The sequence below is a fragment of the Lathyrus oleraceus genome, chromosome 7 (genome assembly GCF_024323335.1).
Source record: "Lathyrus oleraceus cultivar Zhongwan6 chromosome 7, CAAS_Psat_ZW6_1.0, whole genome shotgun sequence".
Classification (NCBI taxonomy): Eukaryota; Viridiplantae; Streptophyta; class Magnoliopsida; order Fabales; family Fabaceae; genus Lathyrus; species Lathyrus oleraceus.
The window spans coordinates 327,750,806-327,758,272 of record NC_066585.1 but is presented as its reverse complement, the minus strand read 5'-3'; the positions used below and the strand labels follow the sequence as shown (position 1 = coordinate 327,758,272).

Below are 7,467 nucleotides of genomic sequence, written 5' to 3'. Positions count from 1 at the left end.
TTATTAATCCACCAATTATAAAGGGTTGCCGGCCTCTAGCACATAAGGTGCGGATATGATGAAAGAGAAAAGAGGCGGCGTTTACCTGAGTATCCGGTTCGAAGACGCATTGGAGGAAAAATAGCTCCTTTGAGTTGACCTTGCTGTTGTTTGGTCTTCCAAAAACTGTGTTTTGCAAGATGCGGATAAAGTACCGGATAGTTGGGTTATGTATATGGGAAAGAAGGAGCTCTTCCCAGTTGTAGGCATCTATACCGGAAATTTTCTTGAAAAGGTCGAAAACGTCAACTGTGTTCCAGTTTGAGTTTGGAGGGATTCTGGGGTGTACCTGACCTTCTATGGGAAATTGTAACATGGTACTCAATTGGTTTTGGGTTAAGGAGTACTCGGTGTTGAACATACGGAAGGTTGCGGTACCGGTTAAAAATTCGTCTTCACCGGCGGGAGTGGTGTAGTCGTATGAACTTAAGAATTCTAAGGTTAGGGATGGGTAGGTGGGTTGATTATGAGTGCAAAGGAAGGTTAAGTCGGCTAGGCGGAGCATCCATTCGATACCTTGGAGTAATCCTAATTGTTGTAAACAAGTTAAATCGGGGTACCTGGTGGAAACGACGCCTCGCTGTTGGAAACGCTCGAATTGCTCCCTCTGATAATTTTCATCTTCGGATCGGAAGATGATATTTCCGAAATTTTGATTTCCCGCCATTGTGATGAATTTTTGAAGGGATGATTTGGAAAGAAAAAGAAATGTATCTGATATGAGAGAATTGTTTTGTGGTGAATGAAGGAAGGTTTGGTGGGTATTTATAGGAGAAGAATTTGGAAGGTGGAAAGAAAAAGTGGTTGAAAAGTAATTAAGTGTGGTTAAATGAAAAGTGAATGGGGAATGTAAAAAGGTAAGGGGTGTAACGTTCGTCTCCAACGGCTCCCTAACGTTCACATGTCTGAGGGGCGTTACGCTCGTCACAAGGGTGTGACGTTCGTAACAGGAGTTATGCGTGCCGTTCGTCATGGAGTGTGTGACTCTGAACTTGATACCCATACGATCAATATGTCCCATCTGATTAGTGCTAGCTAGAGAAAAAGAAGACATGAGTTTAAGTCAGGATTTGGCCAAATGCCGAAAGAAAGAAAAATTATTATTATTATATTTTTTTTATATTTTTGAATAAATAAAGAATGAATACTAAACAAAAAATTAAAAGAATAATTAAGAAAGAAAATAGTGAAATGATAATAATAGAATAAGAAAATAGCAAACTAATTAGTGGGTTGTCTCCCACCAAGCGCTTTGTTTACACGTCGCAAGCTCGACAAAGAAACTGTTAAATATAATTGATGGGTCCTGGGGGCGTTTCGTCTAAGTGTAGAATTTGCGAATCCTCGTTGGTTTCCGCATAGTGATAATGTTTCAGACGTTGCCCGTTTACGGTGAACGGTTCTGTAGATTGTCCTTTTATTTCTACCGCTCCACTGGGAAAGATTTTAGTGATATGAAAAGGTCCTGACCATCTGGATCGTAGTTTTCCGGGAATAACTTTAGTCTAGAGTTAAATAAAAGTACTGCGTCGCCTTGCTTGAAGATTTTCCTTGATATACGCTTGTCATGCCATTGTTTTGTTCTTTCTTTATAGATTTTGGCATTTTCATAGGCGTCTCTTCTGAGTTCCTCTAATTCGTTTATGTCAAGGATTCTCTTTTCACCGGCGGCTTTATAATTCAAATTTAAATTTCTAATAGCCCAATAGGCTTTATGTTCTAATTCTACCGGGAGGTGACAGGATTTTCCATAAATGAGCTTAAATGGGGTCGTCCCTATGGGGGTTTTATAAGCAGTTCGGTATGCCCACAAGGCTTCTGGTAATTTCAATGACCAATCTTTCCTTGAAGTGGCGACCGTTTTTTCTAGTATTTGCTTGATTTCTCTGTTAGATACTTCCACTTGTCCACTGGTTTGAGGGTGGTAAGGTGTTGCTATCCTATGTCTCACTCCATATTTAAGTAGTAGTTTTTCGAGTACCTTGGATATAAAGTGTGATCCACCATCACTGACTACTATTCTTGGGATGCCAAATCTCGGAAATATTATATTTTTAAAGAGTCTAGTTACTACTCGGGTGTCATTGGTTGGAGAAGCTATAGCTTCGATCCACTTTGATACGTAGTCAACTGCCACGAGTATGTATTTGTTACCGAAAGAGGATGGGAAAGGTCCCATGAAGTCTATCCCTCACACGTCGAAAATCTCTACTTCCAAAATACCTTTTTGTGGCATCTCGTCACGTCTAGATATGTTTCCCGTGCGTTGACATCTGTCACACTCCTTAATAGCCGCATGTACGTCTTTCCATATAGTTGGCCAATAGAAGCCAGCTTGTAGGATTTTAGGGCAGGTCTTGGATGTACTTGTGTGTCCACCATAAGGAGCGGAGTGACAGTGTTGGATTATATTTTCTACCTCTTCTTCGGGTATACATCGACGGAAAATACCATCGGGGCCTCTTTTGAAAAGTAAGGGATCATCCCAGTAATAGTGTTTTATGTCGTGGAAGAATCGTTTCTTCTGCTGGTAAGATAAAGTAGGTGGAACTATTCCGGCAGCTAAATAATTGACTAGATCAGCGTACCATGGTGTGACAGATATAGCTAAGGTGGTTTCTACTTGCATGTCGGAGTTGTTCTCTTCCAAAGTAGCTATGAGTTTGTCGTACGAGAAATCATCATTAATTGATGTTCTTTCCGGTTCAAGGTTCTCAAGTCTAGAGAGGTGGTCTGCTACTACGTTTTCAGTTCCTTTCTTGTCCTTGATTTCTAAGTCGAATTCTTGTAGCAACAAGATCCATCTTAGGAGTCTAGGTTTAGCATCTTTTTTTGTTAAAAGGTACCTGATAGCAGCGTGATCGGTATAAACTATTATTTTGGCTCCTACCAAGTAAGAACGAAATTTATCTAGCGCAAATACCACTGCTAGGAGTTCTTTCTCGGTTGTGGCATAATTCATTTGCGCTTCATCCAGGGTTCTGCTAGCGTAATATATAACGTGAAGCTTTTTATCCTTTCTTTGTCCTAGAACAGCACCTACAGCATAATCACTGGCATCGCACATTATTTCGAATGGTTCATTCCAGTCTGGTGTCTGCATAATGGGTGCGGAGATCAATGCTTGTTTAAGAGTTTGAAATGCTTTTAAACAGTTATCGTCGAATATGAATTCAGCATCTTTCATCAACAGTCCGGTTAAGGGTTTAGTTATCTTAGAGAAGTCTTTGATGAATCGTCGGTAAAAACCGGCGTGTCCTAAAAAGCTTCGTACTTCTCTCACGGTTCTTGGGGGTTGAAGATTTTCGATTACCTCTATTTTGGCTTTGTCTACTTCAATTCCTCTGTTCGAGATGATGTGTCCTAAAACAATTCCTTCTTGTACCATAAAGTGGCACTTTTCCCAATTAAGTACTAAGTTTACTTTTACACATCGCTCAAGAACTCTTTCCAGGTTTTCAAGGCATTCTTCGAAACTTTGTCCGTATACAGAAAAGTCATCCATAAATACTTCCATGATGTTTTCGAGAAAGTCGGCGAAAATCGCCATCATGCATCTTTGAAAAGTTGCAGGGGCATTACACAGACCAAACGGCATTCGTCTATAAGCGAAGGTACCAAAAGGGCATGTGAATGTTGTCTTTTCTTGGTCATCAGGGTGAATTGGTATTTGAAAGAAGCCTGAATAACCGTCTAAATAACAGAAATGTGAATGTTTAGCCAATCGTTCTAACATTTGGTCAATGAATGGTAAAGGGAAATGATCTTTTCGGGTTGCTTTGTTTAGTTTCCTATAATCAATGCACATTCTCCATCCCGATTCGATTCGTTTAGTTATAGTTTCTCCTTTTTCGTTTTCAATAACGGTTATGCCTCCTTTCTTTGGTACAACGTGTACAGGACTAACCCATTTGCTATCAGATATAGGATATATAATACCTGCTTCCAATAACTTGGTTATTTCTTTCTTTACTACCTCACTTAGGATCGGATTTAGTCTTCTCTGGTGTTCCCTAGAGGTTTTACAGTCTTCTTCTAACATGATGCGGTGCATACAAATAGAAGGGCTTATTCCTTTAAGATCGGTTATGTGGTATCCTAGTGCGGTTGGGTATTTTCTTAAGATATATAGGAGTTTTTCTGTTTCGAGTCTTCCTAGATCGGCATTAACTATCACAGGTCGTTCAAGTTCTAAGTCTAGGAATTCATATCTCAAATTTTTGGGAAGTGTTTTCAAATCAGGGGTTGGTTTGTTAAGACACTGCGTAGGGTCCGGTGTTATTGCTAAACATTGGTTAGATTTGTCCTCTAAAAGATAGTCTGATGATTTGTCTTCTCCTGACTTTGCTTCTTTTATGCATTCATCGATGATATCCATGAAGTAACATGTATTTTCTATTGCAGGTGCTTTCAAGAATTGGGAAAGAATGAATTCAATTTTCTCTTCACCTACTTCGAAGGTGAGTCGTCCTCGTTTTACGTCTATGATTGCACCGGCAGTTGCTAAGAATGGTCTTCCTAGTATAATAGGTGTAGTATCATCTTCTCTAATGTCCATAATTGTGAAGTCAGTGGGAATGTAAAACTGACCTATGCGTACGGGAACGTTTTCAAGGATTCCTACAGGATATTTGATGGAACGATCTGCTAATTGCATAGACATTTTGGTCGGTCTTAATTCTCCCATTTCCAGTTTCTTACATATGGATAAAGGCATAACGCTAATTCCGGCTCCTAAATCGCATAAGGCTTTGTCGATGACAAATTTTCCTATGTGACAGGGTATAGAGAAACTACCCGGATCCTTGAGTTTAGGGGGCATGTTTTGGATTATAGCGCTACATTCGGCAGGGAGTGTAACGGTTTCGCTATCCTCAAGTTTCCTCTTATTAGAAAGGATTTCTTTTAAGAATTTAGCATATGAGGGCATCTGCGTAATAGCTTCGGTAAACGGAATTGTAACGTTTAATTGTTTAAGGAGATCAACAAATTTTCTAAATTGGCCTACATCTTTGGTTTTAACAAGCCTTTGAGGGTAAGGTATAGGTGGTTTGTAAGGTGGTGGAGGTACACAAGGTTCCTTCTTTTCTAGGGTTTCCTTATTACTCTCTTCCTTTTCCTTAGGTTCACTTTCCTCAGTAGATTTCTTAGGGTCTTGGTTTTCTATCCTTGGGTCAGACGGTCCTTCCACCTCCGTTCCGCTTCTTAATATAATTGCATGAGCTTGGCTTCTCGGATTAGGTTGGGGCTGTCCAGGGAATGTACCAGTTGGTGCAGCAGTAGGTGCTTGTTGTTGAGCTACTTGAGATATTTGCGTTTCCAGCATTTTGTTATGGGTAGCCAAGGCATCTACTTTGCTTGCTAGTTGTTTAAGTTGTTCGCCAGTGTGTATGTTCTGGTTTAAGAAATCTTTATTGGTTTGTTGTTGGGAAGCTATAAAGTTTTCCATCATGATTTCCAAGTTAGATTTTCTAGGGGTATTATTGTTAGGATTCTGTTTCTGATATCCCGGAGGTATAGATGGGGGTGGATTTGGAGACTGTCCAGGCGTGCGTATAAAGCATTGTTATGGTCTTCGAATAAGGTTTGGATGTTTCAATAGGGGCTTTCCTTGCGGTTATTCGAATAGGGGCCTCCTTGAGCATAGTTTGCTCTGCTTGGATTCCAGTCAAGAGTTGACATTCCGCAGGAGTGTGGCCTTGGATTCCACAGACCTCGCAATTCTGAGTTATAGCAACCACGGCGGCTGGATTTTTTGGACCAAAGCATCCACTTTTGCGTTAACGTGATCAAGGTTACTTATCTCGTACATGCCAGTTTTCGGTTGAGGTTTTTCCACCGTTGTTCGTTCGGTCCCCCACTGATAGTAGTTTTGGGCCATGCTCTCGATAAGCTGGTAAGCATCAGCATAGGGTTTGTTCATTAGTGCACCACCTGCAGCGGCGTCTATTGTTAACCTTGTATTGTATAAGAGACCATTATAAAATGTGTGAATTACTAACCAGTCTTCCAAACCATGGTGTGGGCAAAGTCTCATCATGTCCTTGTATCTTTCCCATGCTTCGAAAAGAGACTCGTTGTCTTTCTGTTTAAATCCGTTTATCTGGGCTCTTAACATAGCTGTTTTGCTTGGCGGAAAATATCGGGCAAGAAAAACTTTCTTCAACTCGTTCCATGTGGTGACTGAGTTGGAAGGAAGTGATTGAAGCCATCTTCTAGCGCTATCTCTTAATGAGAAAGGAAAAAGACGAAGTCGAATTGCCTCTGAAGTGACACCATTAGCTTTAACAGTATCAGCGTATTGGACAAATACGGATAAATGAAGGTTTGGATCTTCGGTAAGATTTCCAGAGAATTGGTTCTGTTGCACAGCCTGCAACAGCGAAGGTTTGAGTTCGAAGTTGTTTGCTTCGATTGCGGGCGGAGAAATACTTGAATGCGGTTCATCTTGCGATGGAGCGGCGTAATCTCTAAGAGCACGAGCTGGTTCTGCCATCTCGGGTATCGAAGGAAAAATGTTTTTGAAATCAGGAAGGTCTACAGGAGGGAGATTGTTCGCAGCACGATATTCCCGAATTCGTCGTAAGACTCGGAGATATAGTTCGATATCGTTGATTCGTAAATAGAGCGGTTCGCCTTGTGAGCGAGTGCGTGGCATACAAATCAACGAAAGAAAGAAAATAGAAGAAAAAAAAAAACCTTAGTCTCTACAGCGTAACGGAAGAGTTACGATATCGATTGAATAAAAATCCCCGGCAACGGCGCCAAAAACTTGATCGCTCGACTGGGTGAGTCGAGAATGGGATACAAACTACAAGTGCACAGTTCTATCGCGTAGTTTTAAAAGATATCGATCCCACAGGGACTTATGAATCGATATACCGTTATCTAAGGTTACTACGTAAATCTAAGGTGAAAATGTTTGATTGTTTGGGGGAAAAACTAAGAGCTAAACTAATATCTAGATTAAATATTAATGAAACGGATATCGGTATGTAGTTCGTCAAAACTAGGGAATCAAGTCTTTGTCGGTTTCTTGGTTTTAAAATGAATCGTTTCGGTTAACTTTATTGGTTAAAGGTTTTATCTCAAACTCTCGCTCTGTTGAATAAACCATGATTTTATATTAATGTAGCTGTCACTTATAATTAAGTCAAAAACCATATTTTGAAAACAATAAAGTTGCAGAAACTCCTTTTAAGAAAATACTGACCGTTTTAAACACCCTTATCTCAAACTCTCGCTCTGTTGACTTAGGTTATATAATCAAATCCAAATGCTTAACTCTCGTCCTCACATTCAATCTTTAAAAATACTTTTTGAAAAAGGTCAGAATTTAATTAACTCTAAAGCTTGCTCTCGCCCTGATCTAGAATTAATGCATAACTTACACTGTCCAGTTAAAATCTCAAACTCTCGCTCTATTGA

General features: G+C 40.1%; 1 pseudogene; it reads left to right on the top strand.

Moving 5' to 3' along the window:
- Window positions 1–6,050: 6,050 nt before the first annotated feature.
- Window positions 6,051–6,150, top strand: LOC127108898 (uncharacterized; annotated as a pseudogene).
- The last annotated feature ends 1,317 nt before the right edge of the window (window positions 6,151–7,467 follow it).